Source organism: Leuciscus leuciscus (assembly GCF_965113295.1).
Source record: "Leuciscus leuciscus genome assembly, chromosome: 21".
NCBI lineage: Eukaryota > Metazoa > Chordata > Actinopteri > Cypriniformes > Leuciscidae > Leuciscus > Leuciscus leuciscus.
Genome location: NC_138745.1, coordinates 15,744,566 through 15,757,996, shown reverse-complemented (window position 1 = coordinate 15,757,996; position 13,431 = coordinate 15,744,566). Strand labels below are relative to the sequence as shown.

The 13,431-nt window shown below is 36.6% G+C and overlaps 1 pseudogene across 1 annotated transcript; it reads right to left on the bottom strand.

Annotated features, from left to right (window-relative positions):
- Window positions 1-6,317: 6,317 nt before the first annotated feature.
- On the bottom strand, window positions 6,318-8,320 carry LOC309485281 (putative nuclease HARBI1; annotated as a pseudogene). The gene has a single exon. The product of its transcript is annotated as a putative nuclease HARBI1 (transcript).
- Between the last annotated feature and the right edge of the window lie 5,111 nt (window positions 8,321-13,431).

Genomic DNA, 13,431 nt, shown 5'->3' with positions numbered 1-13,431 from the left:
ACTCTGCGGGAGCTAAAATATCCAGAATCAAGGATTTTCGTGTGTGCAGTGCTCACTTCAGCGAAGACAATGCCGCAGCTTTGGCTATTTGCCGATACCGATATCAATCCGATATTTTTATTTAATTCTTGAACTAATACTAATAATAAAATATATGGAAGTCCTTTGCTCAATTAGCCACATAAAAACCTCTCACTCAAATGGAGAACAAATAGTTCTCCAGTATGTAGTCCACAACAACAGCTGATTATGAAAGACTGCCACCCTTTATTCAAAAGACCTTGAGATATGTTTGGTAATTGTACCTGAATGAATTTCAAATTTATTTGCTATATTTCAGATCAATATATTTGTTTCCTTAAAATTTTAATTAACTTTAACATTAACGTTATTCTCATCTGAATTATAAATAATTTATTTCTGTATAAAATAATACTACCATTAAAAACACATTTGATTTTCTTTTTTAATCAATGTAGAATGTGTAACTTCAAAATAAACAGATTAGTGCTCTGTTTGAGGACAATAAATTAAAACCAATGCAATGATGAGATAATTTTTGCTTTTAAACAGTGTGTGTGTGTGATTTTGGTTGGGTGACAGTTGTAGGTTACAGTTTGACAAGTTAACAGTTTGACAAAAGCACAATGTTGTGTTTTACACAAATATAAGTAGGCTAAACACTTTTTGCAGTTTTAATGATGTCCTGCAAAATGACGAAGTATGTTTTTATGTTTCCACTGTTCGATCACACCCGTGCCTCTCTCTCTCTCTCTCTCTCTCTCTCTCTCTCTCTCTCTCTGACACACACACACACACACACACACACACACACACACACACACACACACACACACACACACACACACATTCCATCATTGCAATCTTGACATAGCAGCCTGTTCATTTTGCTGCGTTCACACCAAACACGAATAGAGCGTCAAATTCGCGTCTATCACGTCTAGTTCGATGCTTGAACAGTTTGAATCCATTCGCGCGTCCAAAGCGAATAGGATGCGCGGCGCGCGTATAATGATAAAGCGAGCGTTTGAAGCGAAATAGACGTGCGTTCAGAGCTAAGGCGGGGCTACAGATTAGGTGTTCCTAAAGAACCCGCATATGTCTATGCGCGTATCTAACAGTAGTTCCGCATTACATTAATTAATGTGCACGCGAGTTTTATTTATTTTTATACCGTGTATTCTCCGTGTAAATACATGCACCGAACCGTGACGCACGTGCCGTACGTTCCACCCCTAATAGGTATCGGATTTTTTTTTTCTCCCCTCCGATATCCGATCTAGCGTTCTGGGCCAGTATCGGCACGATACCGATGCCGTGGATCGGATCGGGACATCCCTAGCTCTTTGTATCATGAGTTGAGACAATGAGTGATTGAGTGTCGATATGTTAAATAACTGTGGTAAAGTTGGATTAATGTGTCATTTGAGCTGCGCATGTATATCATTTGTTACTGAAATGTTGAGTCAGAAATTAATTATTGTACGTTTGCCTTGTGTTTTCCAAGGCTGCATTTTTTTGTTCTCTGTTTTTTTCCTATGTGAACGTTATCGGCAAGTGTATCCTGTTTTGTGCCATAAATAATCCTGTGGAGGTGAATCGTCTGCCTATTGAATGCAATTAAATATGCACAAATGGCTAGCTGACCAGTGCCCATGGACCTGTTTCCCCTTTGAACCGTAATTTGAAACCATCAACTGGTAGGATAATTACAATTTTATTTAGTTTTTTGGACTCAAAGGACTTTGATTTGTGGAATTGATTTTTTAAATATTTTTTTTTACTTCTGAAATGGAGAGACTTTGTTTTTTGGACTTTAACTGATCGAGAGAAGTTTGAACAACTCTTTAAACTGAATCATTTGATTCACGAACTCTGATCAGCTCAGTCGTTTGATTCATGAACTTTGTTCAACTTAATCAATTCATCTCTCCAGCATTTCCAATTCATATTGTTGAACATACTATTTTACTATAGAAAGATAAGGTGGTTTATTGGGAGGAATTATGAATCACATAGTGTTTTGAGTCAAATCCAATATCTGATTACTAGTGTTTCTTTCGTCAACGAAAATTGATGACTAAATATCATCGTCAACGAACCACGTGACGAATGATAACTATATGATGATCTATATCATGTGATGATAACTATAATTAAATGTATAATGCAAATATTGTTGACGAATAAAAACGAGACTAAATGTGGTTAACAAAATTATGCTAAAATGTCTCTTCATTTTCGTTGACCAAAACAAGACGAGACACAATGTTATGACGTTATTTCGTCTCGTTTAGTCGCATTATTATTATTATTTTGCAGTATTTCTGTTTCCCGTGGCTCACTTCAGGGGCTGCATTAGGTCACACTGCGCAGACGCAGGCGACGTCACTTCCTCAAGCCCCACTCTTGGCATTATTTAGAAGATGCAGCTGCGGTGAGTCAGCGTAAAGGACAACAAACAAAGTTAAGTCTGACGCCCGTTTCACACATACTCCGTGTGCGGTGCAGTATTCTATCTAGATTTATAAGCAAGTGGTAAAATATTTAGCCGTGTAGAGTTATTAAAATCGCAAACATTTTAAATTTAAACTTAAAATTGACAAAAACGGCCAACTCTCATGCCTTTTCTTTTGCATTTAAATTTTAATACAATAAATCTTGGATGTCACAAAGAACTCGTTTTTCAACCTCCACGAATGAGACGAGTGTTACTTTTCTGTTTGCTATTTTTGCTAATTTTCCATAGTGGTACACTATATTGACTGGGTTAAATAGAATTGCATTACTAAAATGAGACTAAAATACAATTTTCATTGACTAAATCTAGACTAAATGTCATCAGTTTTCGTCAACTAAAACTAGACGAAAATAGTGACTTACGACTAAATGACAACGACAAATTCTGACTTACGACTAAAATGCTCAGACTTTTAGTCGACTGATACTTGACTAGACTAAAAACAGTATGATCGTGACTAAAACTAATAAAAACTAAAATGACAGCTTGACACAAAGACTAGACTAAAACTAAAATTAAAACAGGCCGTCAAAAACAACACTACTGATTACGTTTCTTTTTGTACATTTGGGTTATAGAATGTTAGCCTGGCTAACGTCAGACCTCGTCTCATTGAGACGTGGTCTGGGAACCACATGTTCATTTTCTCGTATTTGAGGCGTGGTTTACGAATGCCCCAGGGACGTTTATTGGGCGCTACGAATGTCTATCAAATGCGCCTGTACTTAGCTCATAGCCAATCGTTTCAGTTATACCAGATGACGTTTGTAGAGCGACAGAAATTCGACGAGGAAGAAGACGAAATAAACTTGCGTTCTAAACTACTTAGAACACTATATAAGGCTGCATCGAAAAGTGACTTCGCGTCTGATGCCATGTTAGATCCATAGATATAAACAAACTGCTTCGGTGTGTCGCATAGACGTCGTCACCGTCTTGCTGCTCCCTCCCCGTTCTGTGATTGGTTCCCTTTTTGAGGGGAAAATCTGGTCCATGGTGTCCAGGCTGCCTAGCAGCGTGAATAAAATCAACATGGGGAAACCCAGGCTAATAGAATGTAGGGCTGTCGCGTGAAGGAATTTCCCATGCGGTAATTTTGAGAGGCTCAATAGCGCGACATGCAGTATTATCACCATTTATATATTTGGACTTATTTATATTTATGTATTGCTATATAAATAAGTGTTACGATGTGTTTAGCATGCACAAAAATCAAGGACATTTTCTCTAACGAATGTAACCAGAACTAAACAGCGTCTCTGTGCATTGAAAGGCTGTCACTCAGTGCACAATTACATTGTAACAGCAAACGGATTGTCTTTGAGTCATTAAACCGTACATTTACAAACACGTTCAAAAACGCTGATTCATTAAAAGATAGATGTAATGAAACTAGGTGTTAATTATTTTTAACTTTAAGCTGTACTTTTCAAAGCTGAGCTGACCAGCAATTAGGGCTGGGTATCGTTCAAAAAAATTAGATACCGATACCTTGATTTCGATACCGGTTCCTGACGATACTTTTTTCGATACCAATTTTATGAAATCCATTTTAACAAGATTACATAACACATTAGCTCAGAAAAACTAGCCTCATTAGCCTCTGCACTAAGGAACACTTTTTTTTTTATAAAGAGCTCATGCTCACCAAAGCTGAATTTGTTTGATCAACAATACTGTAAAACTTGTAACATTGTGAAATAGTAATTTAAAATCTTATTTGAATATATTTCAAAATGTAATTTATTCCTGTGATGTCAAAGCTGAATTTTCAAAATCATTACTGTGTCACAGGATCCTTCAGAAATATGAAAACAGTTTGCTGCTTAATATTTTGGAAACTATGATAAATGTTTTCATGATTCTTTGATGAATAAAATTTTCAAAAAACAGCATTTATTTGAAACAGAAATCTTTTGTAACATTACACATGTTTTAATGTCACGATTTTAATCACTTTAATGCATCCTTACTGTAAGAAAAAATGATGTGGACGTTGAAGATCTCAAAAATGAAGTTTATTACAGCTTAGCAGTGGCAAGGTACACAAAGCACCTTGGGTTCACCGGCGTCAGAATGAACCAAGAACATCCAAATCTCAAACCTTTTATCCTGTTACAGTTTACAACTCTTAATGTAAATGAAGTTGCTCTTGTAACAGCTGTGGTCTGTATGTTAATGAAGTTGAGACACCCCATTGTCTGAGAAGATTCTCTGTGTCCCACACCCATTCCCATTCTACAATTGATTATTACCATTTGTTCAGGATGTGATCAACCCAAATGGTCAACTCTTAATGTAAATGAAATCAGAACAGCAAAAGGTTTAGGTGATGCAATATATCTGAAGTGATCACATCTTTGATCTTCTGTTAAAACAGAACAGTCAAATGTTTAAGGTGACAAGCTATTTGAAGTCCCTGTAATCAAGATGGTTGTTGGTTGCCCTCTGTGATACTATTTACATATTACTGAGATTGAATGTAATTGTCTCTATATAATAATTAAACTCTTTTAAGTGAAGGAACATTTTGATATATATATATATTGGAGTGGAAGTTGTTGGGAACAGACCATAATTTCTTATAGACCCCCCTTTGATGCTCTTGGCCCAAAGTAGCATCACAACCACTCCCTTTTCATAGATAACACCTCCCGAAACCTGGTGGGCAGGTGCCCCAGTGGCGGCGTTGCCCTGGCTTAGGTTGTTCCCTTATGGCCATCAGAGAATCGTACCCGTCTTCGGGATCTACGCCTCCTGCACACTGAATTATGGCTCTACTTCACTTGAGCAAAATTATCATAGTTTGTGATAATGAAATGTATATATATATATATATTTTTTTTTTATATATACGAGGTAACCAATAACCATCATATCCACTTGGAACATTCAATATTGATCATGGAATTATCTATAATCTACAGTAGCGTACCTTGGGGTTTCAGTCAGGGCCTTCAGTAACGATCTAAACCCCCTATACAACTAGTGCTGGTCCACGGAGCTGCGTTTAGATGACATATGGAAAATCCAGCTCAGACTCACAAAAAAATAACCCTATTCTTTCTGGAAATATAATCGTAACGTACTGATAGACATTAATTGAATTTAGACATGTTCAGACACACATTAATTTAATTATAGAAATTTTTTATTTTTTTTATTTTGACAGGGCCAGCAGAGAAGGCCCTGCTGGCTCTGACGGCACACCACTGATAATCTAACTATAATCTAATGTTTAAACATAGAGGCCCAGTTTCCCGTTAAGGCCTTAAAATAAACCAGGACTAGGCTAATTCTACTTAAATTAATCCACACTAAACAACTGACTTTCTGAGATGTTGCTTAAGTTTGGATTAACTAGTTCTAGACTACAGAGTCTCAGATTAAGGTAATCAAGGACAAGTGAGATCATCTTTTGGAAACCCGATTAGATTAATGGCATGCACATGTGGCTAAGGAGAGGTTGCTATAAAAACCTGGTATGGAATACTTGTAATTCATTAGTCTTAAGGAGTGTGTGGAACAGGAGTCACTACACTTAACCAAAAAATGGATAAAGGCCGAAGAAAATGCTCAAAAAACTTCAGTGAATTTGAGAAGACCCTTTTTAAACAAATTGTATCAAACTATCCTGTAATTGAAAACAAACAGCATGATTCAGGTACAGAAAACAAGAAGAAGAAGGCATGGATTTCCATATTGAATGAATTCAACTCAAATGAAAAAGTAACCAAACGGACACTCCAACAAGTTCAGGTAAGATTTATTGTTGCCCCATTCTTACAAATCAGTCAATTATAAATGTTTTCATTAATGAAATGTAAAAAGAAAACAATATTATATAGAACTCCTACTTCAGAGTATATATTATCTTGTAAAGGTCCTGTGGAAAAACATAAAAATAAACCTGAAAAAAACAACTGCTGCTACGCGTCAAGAGCGTTTCAAGACAGGTGGGGGACTCCCAGTTCCACCAGACACAGAGGAGTTGGGGGACTTGTTGGCTGGGATTATTGAAAGTCAGCAACCCCTGGAAGGTATTCCAGATGATGACCATTTGGACAGTTCAGGTGAGGAATCTTCCAAAGACTCATTTGATAGGACACGTCTCATTTACAGTAACATGTGCTATCCCATCCAACATAATTAAATGCAAGTCATGTCTTGTAACAAAAATTATGTAATGACCTTTATTGTTGAAGTCAAATGTAATGCTACATTTTTTTTCCATACAAAGATGACCTGATCTTAACACAGGACTTGGGGGGCGCAGGGAACAGTCAAGATGCTCAAATGAATCCAGCAGCAGCCAGCACCAACATGCAGCAGCATCCAGTCTCCTGCAGTAGCATTAGTCAGCATCCAGCAGTCTCTAATCCAGGCAGCAGGTCAAGAGGGAAAAGGATGACCATTCATGAGAAACTTGCCATAGAGTTCCATGAACGTAAATTACAATATTTAAAAGAAGAACATGAAGTCAAAATGAAAATTCTTCATCTTGAGTTGTCTATGAAAGAGAGAGACATGAAGCAGCAGCAGTGTCAATTGTCTTTGGAACAAAATCTCAGTTAAATAAATAATTTCCTGAATTTTTTTTACCTGTCTATGCCAATCATTTATGTATCACTCAAGGCTCATTTATGAGAAGTGCTGCAAAGCAAAAGCATCTCCGTAAGCAAGTCCATTTCTGTCATTGGCTAGCTCAGCGATAGGGACATGTTGGTCATCATCATCTTCAATATCAGGGTCTGGGCAGCCACACTGTTTAAGAAAATTATGAAGCACTGCTGTTGCAATAATAATAATGCAGCACCTCCTAGGTTCAAACCGCAGTGTATTTTGGAGACACTGGAAACGATTCTTCCATACACCAAACATGCACTCTATTAGCCCTCTGGTGAGCATGTGAGCTTGGTTATAGCGCTGTTGCTCTGGTCTGACTGGATGGAGATAAGGGGTGAACAACAAGTTTGTCTGTGCATACCCACTGTCACCAAGTAGAATTCCAGAGTGTTGTATTGTTTCAAACTGACCGTACAAAGAGGAGTTGTGGAAAATCCTTGAGTCATGAGTTGAACCTTTCCAACGTGCAACAATATTGGAGAACTGCATAGTGGGAGTGCACACTCCTTGTACATTTATTGAAAACCAGTTTTTACGATTTCTGAATTCCTCAGCATCTGCTGTAGAGGGACACTTGATGGGAATGTGGCAGCCATCGATACAACCAATGACTCCAGGGAAGTTCCCATATTCATAGAAATCTACCTTGTAGGTGGCCTGTTCAGCAGCATTTGGGAATTTGATGAAATCCTTTTTCAGTTCACATATAGCACTGCAGACCTTGTGTACTATTTTGCACACTGTTGATTCACCTACACCACACAAATCCCCAGTTTCACGATGGAAGGTTCCACATGCCAAAAACCTTAAGGTAATTCATATTTGTAAGGAAGGAGAAATAGGGGTGCCCCTGACTAAGTCACCTGAAAGCTTGGGCTGCAGCAAACCAATTATTTCTGTTGCATTTTCCTTTGACATACGGAAACGGTCAAGAAAATGTAAATCATCAAAATCATTTAGTGGGTTGCTCCTGTCTTTCAGCAACCTTCTTTCTGGTCTTGGTGGTGGTCTCTGATTGTCGTTGAAATAGTCGAGGTAATCCATTTTCTGCTACTGTGGACGTGAGCCTTGAGGCAAGAAGTTTTTAATCTGAGGTTAAACCTGCTTCTGACCAGGTTTAATTTAAGACTTCATTTAGATCTGAATTAGGTCTAATCCTACTTCTAGAAATACGATTGTTTAAGTCTAGACTAGTGCAAGTCTGAGACTATTGTAATCCATGTGTGAGAAAGCTACTTAAATAAATCCAGGTTTAAAATGACATTTAGTCTACGACTAGGCTTAATCCCCGTACGGGAAACCGGCCCAGAACGTATACATCAATCTATAATCTAATGTTTAAACAGAACACATAACATAATGCATTGGCAAATAATAAGAAAGATACATACACATACAGCCGTTTTAAAGGTTACATTCCAAATTAAACCAGAATAGGCCATATCTCCATCATGCATTTGTTTTGCAAAAATCTTGTCTGTCTTCAAGGCCTTGTTGGGCTCTTACAGTGGTGTTCACATCAGTGATGTTAGCATATTGATTAGTTTTGATAACTCAAATAATGAACAATCAATAGACAATATTGTGTGTGTGTGTGTGTGTGTGTGTGTGTGTGTGTGTGTGTGTGTGTACTCGTCTATCTATCTAAGAGGGGACCTTGGTGTCGTTACACACTCACTAACAGGGGACCGTCGAGCCAAGTGGGGACATTTTTCAAGTCCCCTGTTGGTCATGCTTTAAAACATGTTAAAATCAGCTAAAACACGCTCTGGTTAATTTTTTACATTTTTGACCAAGTGGGGACTTACATGTGTGTGTGTGTTTAAGTCCATACTCAGCAGCGCTCCTGTAGGCTGGAGCAGGAACTGCAGTGGCCCATTAACACACGTCGTTCACACTTCTCTATTGTCTGAATGGCTGCTGTCCTAGAGAGGCTCCAAGACTGTAGAGCTGCTGTTTAACTGCTTCAGTAACACTTTATAATAACTGCACGCTATTAATCATTAGTTAAGCATTAGTAAACAGTTAATTAATTTATAAAGCATTAATATACACTAATAAGCAGTATATAAATGCAGTTATAAATGCTTTATTCCTGTTTTAAAAGCATATCTATAATGTGTTTAATAATTGTATTTTCATACTTTATTAATGATCAATTTATCATTTCTAAATGAAGTATAGCATCATTTACAAAGCAGTTATTTAGGAGTTGTCAGTGGTTCATAAGATCCCTTAGAAAGTGTGAGTAAATGATTCAACTATTTCAATGTACATTCATACATCATACACTTATTATTCAGACATATAGTAATAGTTACTTAGTGTGTTAATAAATGCTTTATTAACATGTATTTCTACTGTAGTTCAGGTAGTTATAAAACATTTAGTAGAGGTCAGTTCACAATTTTTTGTGAGCTCATCTAAAGTGAGGACTAGTTATGCTAGTTATGTAGGAGATTTAAAGGCTGTTCATATTTCTATGTTCTCTATCACTGTGTTGTGTTGTGTGTGTTTCCTTTTTCTGTTTAGAAGATAACTGAGTCTTTAAATCTCCTTTATAAATGCTTTAGGCATAACTAGTCCTCACTTTTGCTCACAAAATAGTGAACTGACCACTACTAAATGCTTTATAACTCCCTGAATCTACTAAATTTACTCTAAGTGATCTTATTAATCACTGACAACTCCTAAATAACTGCTTTGTAAATAATGCTATACTTCATTTAGAAATGATAAATTGATAATTAATAAAGTATGAAAATACAATTATTAAACACATTATAGATATCCTTCTAAATCAATAATACAGCATTTAAAGCTGTATTTATAAACAGCTTATTAATGTCTGCTTTATGAATTATGATTTAACTGTTTACTAATGCTTAACTAATGATTAATAGGATAGTTATTATAAAGGGTTACCATATATATTATATTATATTTTTCATAATATAACTTCAAATATGCATTTTTTAATAAAAAAAAAAAAAAACATGCCAAGAGGGGATCTGCAACTAAATGTCATAATTATAATGTAATTATTATTATATTATTAAGATATTAATAATGTGACTGATAGTATTGGCTGCCTATTAATTAAAACATAATTTCTACTCTTAAAAAAAATCAATAGACATGTCCTTATTTTTCTGTTTCCTTTGTTTCTAGGATGTTGATGTACAGAGATATTCAGTGTTTGAAATATTGCTCAATTTAAATGCAACCAAACATATGTCGTTCCTTTCTTGATCTAATTCAAAACTTTTGAGTTGACTTGCTGCATCTGGTCATTTTGAAGAAACAAAAATGAAATACACAATTTTCTTTTAAGGTCTTTTTTCATAATATAACTTCAAATATGCAAAAAATAATAATATTTTAAACATGCCAAGATGGAATATCATCTCTGAACGATTTCTACCTATACAAGAGGGGACTCGCAATAGCCTGCAATGGAACTGTGTGTGTGTGTGTGTGTGTGTGAACAGTTAAGTCTGTCTTTATTTTGTAACTATAGTTACAAAATAAAGACAGACTTAATTGAATTGAATTGCTTGAGGAAAGACCATTTAAATCTACAACGGGGTAAAAAATACAGACGGTCCGGCAGCAACAGTTCAAAAGCAGAGGCGAGAATATCCTCTTATCATTCATAATATAATTTTTTTACTTTCTATGCTTGGTTATGCAGTCCCTAACAATTTACTTGCCATTGTTATGTGTCATTGCACACACACATACATATCTATATTACTAACAGACCAATGTCGCTCTACACTGGCCGAGAGGGGACTCTCGGAACGATCTCTATCTATACAAGAGGGGACTTGGCTGCAATGGAGCTGTGTGTGTGTGTGTGTGTGTGTGTGTGTGAACAGTGAAGTGAACTGGCAGTGAAGTCTGTCTTCATTATGTAACTATATATATATAGTATATTATATAGTATATTATATATTACGCCTTTTATCATTCATAACATTATTTTTCTTATTTAACGCTTATTTTCTCTCTTCATAGATACTTTCTATGCTTGGTTATGCAGTCCCTTTAGGGTTTATAGGATTAATCAAACAGAAATAGCTCTTTAAGGTAACGATTTCAGGTCACTATAGTGACCTATATTTAGTATAGCGTAAAGCATACTTTATACAGTGAATAATGATTTTATTAATCAAAATGAACTTCGCGTCCCCAGTTGGATGGTAAAGAACGATACGTGTTTGGCTGCTTTGTACATTTCTTGCCATCACAAACACACTGTAAAGATTTTGGAGGTCAATCTCAAAATGTTATGTCGACTTGCTGCACTGAACATTTTTAGTTGGTTCAGTTGAAATATATGAAGTAGGGATGTTCATTTAACATTTTGTTTTCTGACTGAAAGCTGATGGTTGTTAACCAGTCATCATCAGTTAACTGACATGATTTGAAGGTTAGATTAGAATTAAATGGACTTAGAATAGATAGGTGTCTGTGACCAATTCAAAAACCTAAAAAATGTAGATTTACATGTGCAAATAGCAGCATAAACAACAGAACATGAGGATTCACACATCAAGCACCCGCAGTGCTTCTGTGAACACAGTAAACCAGAATAAAAGTGTATATATAACTGTATATATAATAAATAGGCCAACTTAAATGAACAATTAACAAAACTAAAGTGCAATAAAGAATGGACACTTCAGGACATAATTTTCAATTTTCACCTGACAATGCAAGCTTTTGAAAACGAGTTTCAAAGTGCAAGGTTTTGAAAACGATGCCTTTACCATCTGCATGTAAACAACATAAACGTGAATTTGTGAAATTGGTATGTCATTCCAACCCGGTCACACTAAATGTGTCTCTATAGCACACATTGTGTTTATTGTGCAATTTATACGCGAAAAGGAGTTTCTGTGTGCATATGATACGCATGGGTGGGTTTAGGGTAGGTTTAGTAATGGTGTGTAATATGTAATATGTATTATATGTTTGGTTAGGATTAGTGTTGTAGGGTGCATGACATGTGTATTCACCTTATTTTCCACGAGGGTGACGCCATTACGTTCGTTTTGTCATCTTACTTCGGGCTGAGAGGGACCTCAACTTCCGTCTGAAAGGACGCTAGTTTCTAGACGTAATTCTATTGTTCTAACGGTAAAATATGTCAAGTATTGTATGGTCAGTTAGGGGCTGCCATAACAATTGGATTAAGAGGATAGAACAATTTAACCAACAGTGTTACGAACACAATGTAAAGCGATCGGAATGTTGTGGTGTACTTTACGATTTACACCCGGATGTGCCGTGTCAGTTTAGCGGAAGTCGGATGACAAATTGCGGAAGCGCAAAGTATTAAAAGTGGGCGGGGCGGAATAAGGTGAATTACACGCAATAAAGTGCTATCATATGAATGTATTAAATGCATGAATAAGCCTTTCTGCATCTGACAGGGATAAAGAAGTTTGAATTCTGGCAATATTTTTAAGATGGAAAAATGCAGATTTTGAAACCATTTTGATATGGGCATCAAATGACAAATGCGGATCAAAGATAACACCTAGATTTCGCACTTGTGATGCTGGAGACAATAATTCAGAATCAGAAAACAGACTTAGACAGTTATGTTTGTGCAAATCTGTCAGCATACCAAAAAGTAACAGTTCCATTTTTGATTTGTTAAGCTTAAGATAGTTGTCATGCATCCATACCTTTATTTCTTCCAGACATACGGTAAGAGCTGTAATTGCGAGATTTGGATCAGGGAGTGAGCTAACATAGATCTGCATGTCATCAGCATAACAAGGAAAAACCCCGTACCGTACTTTCTAATAATGTCACCAAGCGGCAACATATAGATGCAGAACAAAGTAGGTCCTAGTACTGACCCCTGCGGGACACCCTGCTGTACTAATGTTGCCTCCGATTTGTTCTTCCCCAAATAAATATACTGCAAAGAGATGCCAGAGGTGCCTAACAAAACACGCAACCTGTCAAGGAGGATGATATGACATATAGTGTCAAAAGCAGCGCTAATGTCTAGCAGAACCAAAATGCTGCAAGCACCCATATCAGCAGAAACATTAGGCGTTTCTCAATAGCAAGTACGCACAGTTTGGACTTGCCAAGTCCAGCTCAGGAGAATGACTCCCGAGGACGCGAGTCCGGTAATTCTGCTAATGGAACAGCACGTTCTTCAAAGCGTCAGTCAGCTCGCTCTGCTACTCCGGTTATCTCTGTATGTACATTTTAGGCAACAATAAAACAAAATATGT